This window comes from Lygodium microphyllum, chromosome 6, assembly GCF_053477565.2.
Source record: "Lygodium microphyllum isolate KBCC chromosome 6, Lygodium_microphyllum_v1.1.10, whole genome shotgun sequence".
Classification (NCBI taxonomy): Eukaryota; Viridiplantae; Streptophyta; class Polypodiopsida; order Schizaeales; family Lygodiaceae; genus Lygodium; species Lygodium microphyllum.
In genome coordinates this window covers 54,984,401-55,002,887 of record NC_141140.1, presented here as the reverse complement: position 1 = coordinate 55,002,887, position 18,487 = coordinate 54,984,401, and positions in this window count along the sequence as shown.

Genomic DNA, 18,487 nt, shown 5'->3' with positions numbered 1-18,487 from the left:
AAGCATGTATTTCATGTATATTTCATCTTTATGCTTAAATAATAGCCCAAATTACAAAATAGCAAGCTTTTAGCTTTTGAGTTTGCTTTTACACAAAAATAGGAATAAAGCTAATGGACGGTGCCCAAAGAGTCTGGCACGCCCAATATAATGTCCAAATAGAAATAACATAACCGTGCGCCCATGCGCATACAAAATAATAATAAATAATCGATGCCTCAATAAATAGGCATGACAAAATATAGGCGTGGCGTCTATCAAAATATAATCCATAAATCGAATACTCGCTATCCTCTAATGCTTTCCTCCGCCACTGCTGCTATCTCTACACATCAACTGAAGCATTCACAATCGTTAGTAAAATAATACAATTAAACTGACAAAAGTGAATACCTAGCAGTCTTCAGCTACATAAATAAATCAACTAGTTAGAAATAAATCCTAACCTTAATTTATTACGAGTGCGCACTCTAAACTCATAAACGTTTATTAATTTAATATGCATTTTGCGGAATCACCCGCTATGGAATCACCCATGTACACACTAAATTAATGAAACGCCCGAAAAGGACAGGCGTCCCCATCAACTTCTCGCACAAAGAATCCACTTTGTGTATGAGCCCTGGTCATCAAAGTTTACGGAATCCACCGTAAAACCTTACGGAATCCACCGTGGCACAGAATCCACCGTGAAATATGCCTCCTGGCATCATACCCCCAGGGTGGGATAGCAATTGACCTCAATTGCTATTAGCTCAATGTGGAGCTAACAGAGTGGGGAAAGCATTTAAGTCTCTAGCGTGCATCCATTGTGCTTCCTCTACAGGATGGTTCTTAAATTTAACTAGATATCTAGAATATCTTCGGCCAGTTCTAGTGGTCATAAAGTCAGTGTCTATGATAGCTTCTGGTTCAAGTATTTCAGTCTCTTCCTCTAACAAAGGTGGGTTTTCATAAACAGGGTGTATAGGTAATTGGCCTCTAAATGGTCTCAATAAACTAATGTGAAATGTGTTGTGAATTTTCCAGTGAGGTGGTAATTCTAACTTGAATGCATTGTTATTTATTTTATGAATGATCCTAAATGGTCCATAAAATCTAGGGGCTAATTTGACAACTGGGTGTCTATCTACACTTTGTAGTCTACGTTTTTCTATTCTCAACCAAACATAATCATCAACTTTGAAATTCATTGCTTGTCTTTTCTTGTTGGCTTGTTTGGTATATGATTGCTGGGCTTTGGCAATCATATCTTTAACCTCATCAAAAATAGTATTATGCATACTAGCAATATCATCAGCACTTTGAATTTTATTTGACAAAGATGCAACAGGTGTAGATAATCTATATCCATAAATGACTTCAAACGGTGCTTTCTTTGTAGATGTGTGTGGTGTATTGTTATATGCAAACTGTAATAAATGCAAATGTGTGTCCCATGTCTGTGGTTTAGAGATAGTATATGCACGTAAAAGATCTAGAATTGTGCTGTTAGTGGCTTCTGTTTGTCCATTAGTTTCAGGATGAAATGTAGATGAGAAATCAATCTTTGTGCCTAGGTTAGCAAACAGGGTAATCCAAAAGTTGTTACAAAATCTAGAATCACGATCTGAAATAATAACTTTTGGCAATCCATGGTTAGTGAAAACAGTTTTCAAAAACAATTGTGCTGCTTGTGATGCTGTTAAAGTTTTCTTACATGGAATGAAATATGCTTGTTTACTAAATCTATCTACAACTGTCCAAATCATATCATGGTTAGATTTAGTATTAGGTAAACCAGTAATGAAGTCCATAGAAATTTGTTCCCAAGGTTTAGATGGAATAGACAAAGGCATAAGTAATCCATACTGTTTACCATGATGTCTCTTAACTCTTTGACAAATCAAATATTCAGAAACAAAGTTAGATACATCAATGTCCATATGCGGCCAATAAAAATCTTCAGTTAACGTACGTAAGGTAGATATGATACCTCTATGACCTTGATATGGGGAACAATGAATCTCATTCAAAACAAAAGATCGGAATGGAATTGTAACACACAATCTCTTTTCGTAAAACATAAATCCATCATTATATGACAATGAATCAATAGGAATCAAATTATTTTGAACTAATTTATTCCAATCAGCATAAAAAGTAATATCCTGATGATAAGTATCTTTCATAGCAATCAAAGAATCAAAAGATATAACAGAAATATTATGAATGGCAGGTCTTCTACTCAATGCATCAGCCACTACATTTTCTTTTCCGGGTTGGTATTGAATGATAGGATGAAAACTTTGAATAAAGGATGCCCATTTGATATGACGGTCAGAGATTTGGGGTTGGCTAAGTAAATGTCTAATACTTTGCTGATCGGTCTTAATCATAAATTCTGAACCTATTAAGTAGTGTTTCCACTGTCTTAATGCTTGTACAACTGCTAATAGTTCTTTGTCATATGTGGAATATTTTAGTTCAGAGGGTTTCAGCTTACAACTAGAATAGGCTATAGGATGATTGTCTTAAGTACAGCTCCTATTCCTGATCCACTAGCATCGGTCACTACTAGAAAGAATGGTCTATTAAAATCAGGCAACTGTAGGACAGGGGCATGGGTTAATGCATGTTTCAATAAGTCAAAGGATTTCTGTTGATTTTCGGACCAATGATAGACAATACCTTTCTTCAGAAGTTTGGTTAATGGTAAAACAAGTAATGAAAAATTACATACAAACTTCCTATGGAAACTAGCAAGACCAAGGAATGAGCGTAACTCATGCACGTTTTTAGGTACAGGCCAATTTAATATTGCATCGATTTTCTTAGGATCAACTTTAATTCCATCAGATGATACAATATGACCTAAATACTCAATTTCTGTTTTAAAGAATTCACTCTTTTCAGAATTTGCATACAATTGATTATCTTTTAGTAGCTGGAAAACCAATGACAAATGCTCATAATGTTCTTTCTCATTTTGACTAAACACCAAAATATCATCAAAGAAGACAATTACACAATACTGATATTTCAGAAATATACGGTTCATCATTCTACTAAACGTAGCAGGTGCATTAGTCAATCCAAATGGCATCACTAAAAATTCGTAATGACCAAACTGTGTCCTAAATGCAGTCTTGAATACGTCTGACGTATCTAGTCTCACCTGATGATAACCAGACTTAAGGTCTATTTTACTAAATATAGCAGATCCTTGTAGTTTGTCCATAAGGTCATCAACTCTAGGAATAGGATACCTATTCTTTACAATGATCTTATTTAAAGCTCGATAGTCAATGCACATACGATAGGTATTATTCTTTTTCTTGACTAACAGAACAGGTGCACCGAATGGAGAACTACTAGGTCTAATCAATCCTCTATTTAGTAATTCCTCAACTTGACTCTGAATTTCTTTTTGCTCTATCTGGTTATGCCTATATGGTGCTTTGCAAGGTGGTTGTGTGCCAGGGATCAAATCTATCTTATGGTCTTCTGGACGTGAAGGAGGTAAACCAGGTGGTAGGTCTTCTACAAAACAGTCCTTAAAATGTGCAAGAAATTCTTTATGCCTAGGGTGCATATGATTTTCTTTGACTTGCAGTTCATTCACCCAAATGAGATAAGATTTACTACTCTTGCGTATTGCACGTTTAGCTTGAGTATACGAAAGCAGTGGAAAAACATTAGATGCATGCATACCATATAATGTAATAGATTTTCCTTGAAAATTAATATTCATTGAGTGTGTGGAATAGTCTATATCTGGGTTATGCTGGTGACGCCAAGGCATACCTAAAATAATGTCACTCGACTGTAATGGAACAACTAGGAAATTTCTTCTTTCTGTGTATTGACCAATTTGAATCTCTAAGTCATGCACTTCCTATGTACCATTATACCTAGTGCCTAAGAATGCAGCTTTGATGTGGTAATGCATATGTACAGTCTGTAACTTCAATTCTTTTACTAATTTTGCTGAAATAAAATCATGAGTGCTACCGTCATCATGCAAAATAATCTTTTCCTTTCCATGCACCAAACATTTCATAGTCAATAAAGAATGTGAAGTTGGCATACCTGGCAAAGTATCCGAAGTAGTAGTAGTGTCGTCCTCATCTTCTGTGAAATCAGGCATATCTTCATGTTCGTCTTCGTCCATTGCTCCAAGGTAGTTGATATGGGCAGGTGGCTTCTTTGAATGACAATTTGCTGCTAGATGTCCAGGCTGGTGGCATTTATAGCATACTATTGGCTTGGCTTTGGTTACATTATTTGCAATGGCGGGAAGTCTAGGTACATTAGGATTTGGCTGTGGAATAGGCTTAAGGTTTTGATTGAGATTGGATGGTAATGCAGGTGGTTTTGCCCAATTTTTGCGGAAAGATGATGAAGAGAAACGACCTGGATTAAATCTTCTAAAGTTGGAATTGAATTGCTTAGATCCATAATTACCATTGGCTTGGAATTGGTGTGGACATCTGTCTCTACCTCGTAGCTTGTCTTCAGTGTCATGAGCTAGTGAAATGGCATCTTCAAGGGTAGCAGGCTTGAACATGTTAACTTCAGCGTAGTAATGCCCAAGGAGTCCAGACATATACTTGCGCTTGTGTGTCGCTTCAGGTACGTCTTCAAGCATGCGTAGCTGGAGTAATGCATTCCAAAAACGCTCTGTATACTGGGGAATAGGCTCACGATCCCGTTGCTGGAGAAGATCCCATTGCTTAATAGCTTTCTCATGAAATTGTGGAGGAAGGAAATTTTGCATGAACTTCTTCTTGAAATCCTCCCAAGTAGCAGGACAATCTATGCTCTTGCGTACTACAGTCCACCAAAGAGATGCTCTGTCTACTAAATGATTAGTGACACACTTGATTTTATCTTTTTCGGCATAGGTTTCTTCATGGAAATAGTCGTCAAACTGACTAATGAATGCTAGAACAGTTTTTCCTTCTCGTATGCCATTGAAAGTACGGAATTTGAAACTTCTTTTACTTATCTTTGGTTCCTTGCGGATGGTTTGAGCTGCAAGAGTTGTGTCGATGGTATGTCGGATAAGATCTTCAGGTTGAGGTTCTTCTTTGTCGGTATACGCTCTTTGTAAATTTGCCAGTTGAACTTGCAATGCTTGTCTAGCCCTTCGTTCTTCTTCCAATTGCATCATGATTAAGTCCAGCTTTTGCTCCATCGTAGGTTCAGGTAAGTCGCCTTCAGCCATAAGATCATCCATATGTGGTTCCATCATCCTGCAAAACTCAAAAGACCTTTCTCACTCAAAATCAAGTTAGCGGGATGAGCGTAGCTCAAGTTCGGGAATACAAGGCTTATGTGTTTTTGGGTATAGCTTTCTCAGTCTTCGAAAAATCTGCGTTTTATCCTTCTTCGTATGCTGAAAATGCTTCAGCAAACCTGCGTATGGGTAGAGTACCTTCCAATGAACAACTTTGCAGTTCGGAGTTTCTGTGCAGAAACAACCTTTCTATGAGTTTTGAGCACAAGTCAGTTCTGACTCCAGTTGATTAGTCTGACTTGCAGAGTTGCAGACTTATGTGACTTGCAGAGTTGCAGACTTGTAAAACTTAGTCGCTTTACAGAACTTGCAGAACTTGACTTGAAGATACTTGCTGAACTTGACTGTTTGGGTGTGACCTGGAGTTAGTTGTGACTTGCAAGATTGAAGAGCTCTATGTGACTATAGCTTAATTGATTAAGCTTGAGGCTTCATGGGTAGAAAACGGCGCAAAACGTGGGGGGGGGCTGTTTTTTCAGCCACGGCGCAAATTTCGGAGATGCTTCGATACCTCGTGTTGACAATTTGAAGCTTAAAGCTTCTCTTAAGCTTTCTAAGCTTTAAAGTTTAAAGCTTGGAAGGTATGAAATTGATGACTTATCTTTGTGTAACCACGACTTGATGTAGGAGAGTTGGGAGTGGTCCTCCGCCTCTGTAGCCCGGTCCTTCGCGATCCAATGATGGAAACAGGGGTTCTTGATTGCCAGAAGTCTGCCTGTATCGACGGTTCGCGACGAGATTGACCGTAGAGCCCGATCGTTCCAGGAGCTCTGCCTTTGCACGAGATGGGTAGCGATTGGAAGCTCTTGTTCTCAGCTTCGCTCTGATACCACTGGTGCACAGATCGGACGCTGTATGCTCGCGTAGTGAATGCCGGAAGGTCCCCAAGAACAATGAACTCTACTTTTTGCACAAATTACAAGGTAAAAAGCATGAACGACAAGAGCAAGAGACCAATGGGTGCAATCTCCCCCCATGCATTGTGTGAGCGCTCCACAAAGCATGTATTTTATGTATATTTCATCTTCATGCTCAAATAATAGCCCAAATTACAAAATAGCAAGCTTTTAGCTTTTGAGTTTGCTTTTACACAAAAATAGGAATAAAGCTAATGGACAGTGCCCAAAGAGTCTGGCATGCCCAATACAATGTCCAAATAGAAATAACATAACCGTGCGCCCATGCGCATACAAAATAATAATAAATAATCGATGCCTCAATAAATAGGCATGACAAAATATAGGCGTGGTGCCTATCAAAATATAATCCATAAATCGAATACTCGCTATCCTCTAATGCTTTCCTCCGCCACTGCTGCTATCTCTACACATCAACTGAAGCATTCACAATCGTTAGTAAAATAATACAATTAAACTGACAAAAGTGAATACCTAGCAGTCTTCAGCTACATAAATAAATCAACTGGTTAGAAATAAATCCTAACCTTAATTTATTACGAGTGCGCACTCTAAACTCATAAACGTTTATTAATTTAATATGCATTTTGCGGAATCATCCACTATGGAATCACCCATGTACACACTAAATTAATGAAATGCCTGAAAAGGACAGGCGTCCCCATCAACTTCTCGCACAAAGAATCCACTTTGTGTATGAGCCCCGGTCATCAAAGTTTACGGAATCCACCGTAAAACCCCATGGAATCCACCGTGAAATATGCCTCTTGGCATCATCAACTCTCATTAGAGCTTAGAGTACATGAAGGGAGCTTTCTTGTTGCTAGACTATTGATCAATGATACAATAATAGAGGAATCCATGATAGAATGACTTATGGATGAGGGTAACAAGTCCTTAGGGTATGAGATTGTGATGGCCTACACCAATAGGTAAGCTTAGAAGGAGACTATCCATTAGACTAAAAGCAAGTCCCTCTGCATTTTGGATTCCATTTTGAGATGAGGAAGCTTTGGGTAAAAGCCATTTTGTAGGATTATCCATGCTCATTTAGAAGAGAAATTTAGGTAGAGCTCACTTAAAAACGGCTCGAGCTCAATCAAAACCTTAATTCAATATAGGTTAGGGTTAGAGAAAGGCTAGATTGAGGAGAAAATTTATGGTCTCTTTGTCCAATATGAAACCTCTTTCCCTTCATTTTCTCCCAATTCTATGCATTGATGAAGCACATAGCTACTTGAAAATGGAGCCAAATATCATTTGCTTATCCTACTTTGCATTTGAGAGAGACAACATCATGTGTTTCTGTAAAGAGTTATACTAGAAAACTGTGTTGAAACTACTTTATATTTCAAAATTATTCAATCACATTGGAATCATTCATAGTGTAGTGTATGTTCAAGTTGGATAAGATTAGAGATTAAATTGTGAAGCAATAATCATGGCGAAAAGTGTTTATGATCATTGTGCAAGAGTGATTGCACCACTTAGAGTTACAACAAAGCATACATGTCCACAATGTCCCATTTGTGACCAAAGAGGAGCTATGGAGTAGGAGAAACAAAGACTAAAGCAACTTGAAAAGAAGCTTGAAAAGGCCATACAAGGCAAAGACAACACCTTGATGAAATAGTAACTTGGCTAACAATGGAAAATCAAGAATTAAAATAGATTAAGGAGTAGTAGAGAGAGACCTTTAATACTCTAACCAAGTGGCAAAACAGAGACCTAAAGCAAGAGAGCTAAAAAATTGAGTAGAGGGATGAGCAAACCTTGGAGGCTATCTACAAGTTGTGGCCAACTTAGCAAAATCAATACATGAAAGAAAATTGGCTAATGAAAGGGCCAAGGTCATAGAAAGGCTAACGTAGATCGAATAGAAGAGTTTCAACCAAACCCCTATAAAGATGAGACACTTGAGGTGCTCAAGAGGAAGCTATAGATTTCCAAAGAAGATCTCAAAACTAGAAGTGGGGTTGTAGCTTAACCAAATATAGGTTTGACAGGGGGGAGGGGGGTTGTAGCTTAACCAAATATAGGTTTGACAGGGGGGAGGGGGGTTGTATCTAACGATTGAGGGATGAGGGACACTCCCAAGATGACATTAGAAAGATAGGATTCATTAACCAAGAAGAGCCACCATTATCATCTTCAATGGATGAGGTCATATCTACGAATAATACATTTGATTAAGATCACATTTTTGAGTCTAAAATTGCACTTGCAACTATCACTTACCTTGGAAGTTCTCCTTCTCTATTCTTTCTCAAACTTATAGAGCATCTAACCTCTAATGCTTACGACCACATGGCTCCTATTTTGATCTTAATTTTGTATGTAGCTCCACCACTAAAAATATTTTTGACACTTATCTGAAAGACATATTAATATCCAAAATTGAACAAGAAATTGTGGTAAAGCCAATTCCCAAAGAGTTCATAACTCTAGTTCCAACACAATTACAAGAAAGCTCTTAAAATATGATATTTAGGCTTGGACTATCACAAATATTAGAAATGACATTACCCTCTTGTGCTAGTGATGGATGAGCAACAAGTATATATTTGTGAGGTTCCATACAAATGGCTCCTTTTGATTTTTGCTTTGAAGTGTCCTTCGAGCCCTTATGCTAGAATGGATATCCTCTCTTGCTTGTGAAGTAGGATTTAATGATTCTTTAGATAATCCTTGTTAGTAAGTTTTAAATAGGCAATTATTCATCTTCTTCTTTTAGCTACATATAAAGAGAAAACATTTACCATGGATGTGCCTTGATGGAGGAGGGGGAAAAGGATTGGAGAAGGAGGATGCAAATAATGAAGACTTGTAGGGGAGATTAGTGGAGATGAAGTTGTGGAAATTGGAGATGATGGCGATGTGGAGGGAATAGAAAAAGAGAAGATGATGACAATGTAAGAGAATGATCACCAAATGATAGCAATTCACACAATGGTGAGACGATGGTCTCCTATCTCCTATGTAAGAGGAAAACCATTCACCGAGTGAATTTTTTGGGGCTAACATATTAAGAGTGTCAAAAGAATAATGTTTCCTTCAAGTATCAAAGAATCCACCAAATCCAACCAGATTTATATGGCACACTGCATTTAGATAGAGTGTGTGGAATTGGTAGTGATACTATGAAGGATTTGTTGCTTTAGCAGCTTGCAACAAACACCATAATCAACAAAAGTGATCAAGGCAATTAAAAAAAGGAAAAGCCTTGCAACAAACACCACAATCAACAAAATTGATCGATGCAATTTTAAAAAGGCAAATACTTGCCACATGTAATAAGGAGTGTGATTGCATACCCATGTATTGACTAAGGATAAGATGGACAAATTTGGTGGCCACTACAAACATTTTTAGTTTTATGGATTAGTTTGAGCATACATGTGATGCCAATGGTGTCCTCCTAGGACTTGGCATGGCCAAATCCCTATGGCTTTGCTTTATTGGAGGGACATCTCTTAGCATCTTAGATGTGAATAATAGATTTGAGAATAGTGTCTTAAATCCTCAATTTCCCAAAGTTTTGCATTTCCAATATACTTTGAAAGCTTGGTCTGTGAATATGATACCTTAGCATTATTCGAACACAATGAAGCAACAAAAATTCTTGAAGTGAATAAGACAAATATGCATTGAGATGAATGAAAGAAAATCATTGTGGATAATCTAAGAAGAAGTAGATAAAGGATGTTGAGGCTTCTTTGGAAAAGGAAAAAGGTAGGGGAGATGTACAGAATGCAACAAAATGTGGAGGAGTCAAAAAATATTGTTGCAAGTTTTTCCCTAACTCTCCAAACATAGTAGAAGCAATTGTGGATAGGGCATTGTTAAAGCTATGGCCATAGCTCAAGAGTAGCATGACTTGAAAATGAAAAAAGAGAAGGATGTATGTGCCTAGTTTGATGTGTTGAAATGCAAGCATCAGCTCTAACATTGAAGATCAATGTGAAGTTTTACCTTCCATGCTTTTGTGGGTTGTAGTCCTATTCGTGCCTTTGAGAGAAGGATAGACAAGTGGGATTCTCCCTTTCCTTGTTAACATCTACCATGTTCAATCTTCATGTGGATTGCACTTCATACAATTCCTTTGGTTCAAAACACATCTAATCTTCCATGTCCTATAGTCTTATTAGTTGTTCAAAGCTTCTTGATCTATTTGGTCCATCCATCTACTTGCCATGAGGCTTGTGTCTTGATCAACATGTGTACAACTTCTACTAGTAAATTTCCCTTACGATTTTGAGAAATAGTCAATATAATATCAAAGAAAGAAGGGAACTTCCAATTTGACTTGGATGAGAACTTCTCAAGAAATAGGGAACATATAGTTTGGCTTGTGGTAATCTCCTCAAGAAGAGCCTCCAAGTTTTCTTCCTTAATTGGTCTTGGGATTTAAAGAGGGATATCACAGACTTCTTACATCATCACCTCAAACCTCTTCATGATTCTATCTAATATTTGTGGATCAAGTTTAGGGTGATGATGTTATGATATTGGAAGCTTTGGTTGATTCTTGAGGTCATTTAGCACTTGGGTGGGGGAGGGGAGGGGTAGCCCTTTAGTGGCATGTATTTTGGATGTTTTAACCTCCCATATGTCTGTTGGGGGTTAAAGGATGCATGTGCCTAGCTACCTACATGTACTTGTGTACAGGCTTCCACACTTATACATTGCAATTGGCAGGCGCATGTTTCAACCTCTCTCTTAGGAAGTCTAGTGATCTCCAATTCAAACTTGTTGTGGGGTGTTCTATAAGACATTCCTAGTACCAACTTACTTGATCTAGAGCACATCATTGTGTATAAGCACTAAGGGTATGGTTTCCAACTTTATTAGTATTCACCTTGTCTTCTTTGACACAGCCTCATGCTTGCTTGTCCATACTCATCCTCATCTATAAAGGGTTGATCGATGGTTAGAAGTATGTGTCAAGTCTCACTCATCCTCTAGATAGATAATATACTTGTTCAATGGCCCATAGTTGGTTAAGCATTGTGCACCCCCTTTAACATACTAAAGATGGCATCTAGATCCACATTTGAGGTCTTCAAGGTTTCCATCTCCACTTGGACTACATTCTTATGATTTTCAAAGAGCACTATCCCATTATGCTAATCATTCTTGCATTCCTCACGAAGGTTGTCTTAGCAAAAGATTGTGATCCACAACTTTTGTTACAAAATAGTTGAGTAATAATTATAAGGCCATAATCTTAATGAGCTAACCACTGAGGACTACAACCAATTAGACTTTTGATCCATTAGACATGGTTAGAGGAAGTTCACATTCTCAATGGGTGCATTGTCTCCTTGTAGAGTAGTGCTAAGTTTAGTATGTTGACACCCGTCTCGATGTCTATTATCCTCTTTCTTATGGTGTTGCTTAAGGCAAGCATTTGTAAAATAATATTTCCATTAGCCCCTTAATAGAAGGTATTTACGCTTAAAGCTTTAGGAATCTAGTTACTACTTCTCCTTTGGTCCTATTGGGAGCTCATGCTTGACTGCCAAGACCCATGGACCACTTATTGTTCAAGCATTTCAAGCCAAGCACTAATGGCTACCTCTCATATAGCCAATGCGCTATCCCTCTCTACGAGTGTAGTGAGCTTACCTCGATGCCCAATTCAATACCCTCCTCCTCCAAGCACACCGGTAGCTCCACGATTCATGATGCAAGCTCAAGCAACCTCAAGCCTCCACCTTCAAACTCCATCCTCCATAGCCACGCACGAGACAAGAGAAGAGAAGAGAAAAGGAGAGAAGAAGAGAGAAGATGATGGAGAGCTTCTTCTCCTTGATCCATCCCTCACCCTCCAACGCTCATTGCCTCATACTCTCACACTCCCTCTCTCAAGCACACACAAGCAAGCAAGAAGGAAAGAAGAGGAGTCCACTTTGCCACACACCAAAGAATGAGCTTCTCATTCACTTTTTGAGTTCGTATACAAAGCCCTTATCCCTTTGGGTGCCCATCCCCTTTCTTGATGAGATTTTCTCTCTTGTAGTCAAGATGACTACGTTGAGAACCATTTTGGGCTTGGTTGCAGTTGAAGATATGGAACTCATACAAATGGATGTAAAGATTGCATTTTTACATGGTGATCTGCATTGATGAAGACATACATATGCAACAGCCTGAAGGGTTTGTGGAAAAAGGGAAAGAAAAGATGGTATATAAACTCAAAAGGAGCTTGTATGGCTGAAACAAGCACCAAGAGAATGGTATCATAAGATTGATACATTCATGCAGTCCCAAGGCTTTCATAGAAGTCAAGTGGATCACTGCTTGTACACCAAGAAGGCGGTAGATGGCAGCTTGATTATCTTGGTTTTGTATCTTGACGACATGCTGATTGCCTCATGCCTTGGATTCATTGAAGCAAAGTCTTCATGGTAGTTTGACATGAAGGATCTTGGTGATGAAAATCACATTCTTGGCATGCAAATACTCAGAGATAGATCGAAAAGCTTACTCTATCTATCTTAGTAGGAGTATATCTCCAAGGTTTTGCAGCATTTCAATATGGAGGGGGGGGAAGAATTGGGATTCCATTGCCTCCATATGTGAAACTCAGTGCAAAGAGGACAACCCTACATTTGATGATGAGAAGGCTGAAATGGCCAAAATACCATATGCTTCAATTGTTGGCAGTTTGATGTATCTATGGTTGCTATATGTCCTAACATTGCCTTTGTAGTGGGAGTGGTTAGCAGATACATGGCAACCCCTGGCAAGAAGCATTGGGATGCAGTGAAAGGTATTATGAGATACCTCAAAGGCACAAAAGAGTTGTGCATCTGCTTTGGGAAGCAGAAGGCATCTATTGTTGGCTTTACAGATGCAGATTATGCTGGTCATGCAGATTGCAGGAAGTCCACTTTTGGGTATGTGTTTACTTTCACAGGAGGAGCAGTCTCTTGGATCTCCAGGCTACAAAAGTGTGTTGCATTGTCTACTACAGAGGAAGAGTATGTGGCTGCCCCCACTGAGGCATGCAAGGAGGCTTTATGGCTTTCACGTCTGGTGGGACAGCTTGGCATCATAGAGTTACATGTTCTCCATTGTGATAGTCAGATTGCTATCATGCTAGCATGGAATCCTGTCTTTCATGCAAAGACAAAGCACATACAGGTGAAGTACCACTTCATTAGAGATGTACTTGACAGCAAGAGCATTGAGCTTGTCAAAGTGCATATAGATGATAATCCTATCGACCTTCTCACAAAGGGGCTTCCAACAGAGTGGTTTGCTCATTGCCGACAAATGATGGGACTTGGATAGATATATGCATTTGAGCTTTGTACATACTAGACTTAGCTGATTCTTTTCTCCTCTTAATGCACATTGCCTTTAGGTGGGAGGTTATTGGGAATAAATGCCTCCTGCCTTTAAATGTGCTCGGGTGTGAACACACCCTTATCACTTGTACTTACACATATATATCTATCTAGAAACCTAAAGGTACACACTCATCATTGTACCTAAAATCGTGCACACTCTCTGTCTCTCCGCGACTAAAGAACACCCATTGTCTCGATCTTCATGCCTAACTCGTCACTACAAATAACGCATCATGAGGACCTAGAAGCTCAGCTCAAGAGAGTCCAACTGGGCATGGATGAGCTTGCTGCAAGAGAAGAAGAAAGAGAGCAAGAAGAGGAAGAGCATCACCGAGAGGTCAATGACTTGGTAGTAAGGGTATTCCTAGAGATAGATGAGCGGGAGAGGTTGGAGAGAGAGATCGAACACTTGGAAAAGGAGAAGAAGGTGATAACTCAAAAGTGGAAAGAACAATAATCGATAGTAATAGCCTTAACATAGAGGTAGGGGGAGAGCTTCAGGGAGATGATGAAAAGAGCAGAAGAGTGGCAAAGCTGCAATGAAAGGAGGGTGAAAACCTTGGTGCGCCATCTGGCTCAAGTGGAGAAAGACAAAGTACTCGTTGAAAGCAGAGCAGACAACCAAGTGGGCTTTGAAACTCAGCAATGCGCCTTCCTTAAGACCTTACTAGATGTCACACAAGCAGAGGAAGGATAATCCATAGAATCCATAAAGAAGAAGTTAGGAATAGCACGTAGGGCCCTGAGAGCACATGCCTACAAATGACACCATACCCATGGGAGTTGGCCTTAGTCTTGAAGAGCAACACCACTATCTCGTGTTGGCAGGCCTAACCCCACAAGAAGTTAACGAACTTGGATTCATAGAAGGGGCGCAGTAAGAGCCAATGCAGGAGGAGGAGGCTAAAATGAACTTTGAAATGGGACCACAGGAGGAAGAGCTTGTCCCACCACCTCCTTCTCCAACCACCACTAGATGAGAATCAACAAGCAGATACATTTGCGCAGAAAGAAAGGCGGCACTACGAGAAAGGAGAAAACAAATGGTGGAGGAAACAAGAAGAAGATGGAATGCCAGAGGAGTAATAGCACTACCTGTACCTATCCCACCCTGTAAGGACGAATATCCAATAAGCTTTCACATCAACCTTGTGATCTAGAAACGGCAAGAAATAGCTAGGAACCCCTTTGATTTTAATTACCAATTCCTTACCACCCTGCGTAAAGTTTTGACCATCAAGGTGGTGGAGGAGGTGATTAATATCGGAGCCAAGGCTTGGGGAGAAGTGGCTAAAGAAGAGAGAACATAACCCCACTCTATGGGGCACTGAAGATGTTGAATTTTGGCAAAACAAAGTTTTTGAAGTGCCAAGGTCTGTTCCTGGTTATGAATGCCAACTTACATGAAGAAGGCGGATTTGCGACGTCAACATGGACACTTGGATGGCCTTTTACAACACTCAACCCTTCGAGCGCAACAACCCAATGTTCATGCCATACCCTCAAATGGTAGGAGTGGATTTTGATCCCAATGTCCACGGCCAGTATGACTTCCCGATAATCTATCATCCTCATTGTACTACATATGAAGATGCCATTATTTTCATACGAGAAAATTTGTATGATACCATGGTCCACTTCATCAACGAATTCTCTTCATGCCCTGACTATACCTTTATTACCACCTGTAATTACCTTAGATTGCTTAGGATACTCTTGAGGCAAGATTGCACTTTGCAAGAGTGCAGCCTCCCAGCCCTCCATTTCAATCCTAATGCTATAATTAGTTGTGCAATGGCTCGACTAATGATGCAAGCTGCACTACTATCTTCATTTTGCTTAGCTCTTCTAGAGGATATGAATGATAACTGCTTCACCCGCTGTTGCAATCATCCATTCCTCTCTACAACCACCCTTCAAGTCCACCTAGACCTCAAGGGGTATCTCCAAAGCCGCCAATTCCTTAACAAATCTATTAAGACTCCTTCTCTGCCTCACTTTGCTGACAAAGATTAGCTTATGTCATGACTATGTAACTTTAAAAAAAAAGAAAAGGCAAAAAAGTACAAAAAAAAGAAAAACAAAGAGAATGGTAATGGAAAGAGAAATCACACGAAGACACAACGAGCTGCATATAGACCACAATCATTGCACCTAGGGGTTCTCAAGTTAGGCACATCTGTTGGCCTCGGTTGGTCGGGTCTAATCCCCTAGCCCTTTTTGATCCCCCACTACACATGCTTACGGCACCTCAAGGGCAGGACATACCTAGGGAGATAACACTCGCCTATGGTTAGACCTGTCTCCTTGAGCCACAACCATCACACCTCACTTCCACAGTCACGGGGTCCTCAAGTGTGGGACATCACCCAGCAAACCCAGCTCCCTGTTCCACTAGCACAAGCACGATGCACTACACAGTGAGGTAGACACTCCCCCTAGGTAGAGCACGTCTTCTTTTTTTAGGTACTCTCGGATGTTGCAACCACCAACATCAGAGGCCCTACCATCCACTCAACATACCCTTGGTCTCCAACAACACAATCATTGCCAAGCTCCTCAGCCACTACTAATCAAAACAAGGCCCCATCATCCACTTGTAAAGATAGTGGGAGAGAAGGAAGGAGTCTCACTTGTAGCTTTCTCACTTACACAATGGGGGAATACACACAAAGATGGAGGCTGAAAACAGTTTTCCTATTCTTAGTTGTGTAAGCCAAAAGAACTCAAGTACAAAGAAATAGAAGAATCCTATATGTGGGTCTCAAACCAAACTCAACTAACTAAGGTGGCATACTAACTGAGCCACGAACTAGAGTACATAAGGATAGTTGTCATCCAGCTATTATTCATGGGCGGTGTACCAACCGCATCTGCAGCTAACAAGTCGGTGACATAAATGCACAACGGTCACCCTGGCATATCACGAGTGGAGCTCGATATCTCAACACTCCCCCTCGAGCTCAATCCCAATTCCTGCACACCAAGCAGGTCTCTGAACTTGCGCAGCTTCTCTGTGCCCAATGCCTTCGTGAATATGTCAGCAACCCGATCCTCTGTGCTGACATAAACTAGATCAATAAGACCTAGTAAAACCCTCTCTCGCACATAATGATAATGCACCTCAATGTGCTTTGTTTTAGCATGATAAACTGGGTTATTTGCCAAGTGTATACTGCTCATGTTGTCACAATAAATGACAACTGGTCCATCTGTAGGCTGATGCATATCATAAAGTAACTTATGCAACCAAGCTACCTCACATGCAGCCATTGCTGCACCCCTATACTCAGCCTCTGTGCTCGATAAGGCAACTGTAGGCTGTTTCTTGCTGCTCCAAGTGACTGCAGCACTCCCAAAAGAGAACACATATCCACTGGTAGATCGTCTATCGGAAATACTACCAGCCCAATTAACATCAGTGTATCCATGCAACTGTATCTGAACCCTAGTCTCATAAAATAGTACATACTGCAATGTGGACTTCACATACCTGAGTATGCGTCTAGCTGCATCCAAATGCAGTTTCCTTGGAGCCTGCATAAACTGACTTACCAATCCAACAACATAGCTCAAATCTGGCATGGTAATAGTCATATAAATCAAACTTCCTACTATGCATCTGTACATAGTAGGGTCTTCTAGAAGCTCACCTACATCTGCGCTCAGCTTTACATTCTGCTCCAAAGGAACTGAAATAGGCTTACAGCCTGTCATCCCATATTTGGACAACATGTCCAATCCATACTGCCTTTGCAAGAGCCGTATCCCACTTGGTGATCTAATCACCTCAATGCCCAAGAAATAACGCAGCTCTCCCAAATCCTTTATCTCAAACTTCTGCTTCAATAGCATTTTTACATGAAGGATATCTTCATCACTATCACATGTGATAATCAAATCATCAACATAAATGACAAGCAGAATAATACCTTTCTCTGTTTTTCTCACATAAAGTGAGAAATCTACCTTGGAAATCTGAAAGCCAATAGTGACAAGATACTGTCCTATCTTGTCAGACCATGCTCTAGGTGCTTGCTTCAAGCCATACAAGGCTTTCTTCAACCTGCAAATAAACTCAGGATGAATAGCATGCACATAACTTGGTGGCTGCTCCATATAGACCTCTTCTTGCAAATCACCATGCAAGAAGGCATTCTTTACATCCATCTGATGTAAAGACCATCCCTTTGATGCAGCCATAGCAATGACTGCTCTTACGGTTGCCATCCTTGCAACCGGACTGAATGTTTCTTCATAATCAATGCCATATGTTTGTGCATACCCCTTGACTACTAATCTTGCCTTGTATCTGTTCACAGAACCATCTGCATTGTGCTTCACCTTATAAACCCACTTACAACCAATTGCATTCTTATCTTTAGGCAAAGGTACCAATTTCCATGTAGCATTTCCATTTCTTCATCCATGGCTTTCTTCCATTTTTCTTTTCCCATGGCTTGCTCAAAAGAAGTGGGTTCTGGTTCCTGTATCACTTTGACCATATAGGCATAGTGAATGGCTGTAAATCCATCATATTTTAGCCTATCCACAGGATACCTAGCTTTGGTAGACCTGCGCAAAGTAGGCTCACTTCCAAGTGCTCTCAAAACATCCCTGGTCTTCCTTATTCCAGGTGTAACAACAGAAGGAATACCCAACTCATCATCAATGCTCTGTTCCGAGCCACTGGATTCACCATCCACATAAGAGTGACCTGCATTCACATCAAACATGGGCTGATTTACCTTCTCTTTTCCTTTTCGTGATACCTGCATGCCACTATCTGCATTGCTTTGAGGAGATTCTCCTGATCTCAATCTGCTTGTCCATGACGAAGAATGTGAACCACTGCTAGAGGACACTCTAGGTCCACTAATATTTTGTGACTGCTGTTGTGAATTTTGTGCAACATTACCATTTTGTGCATC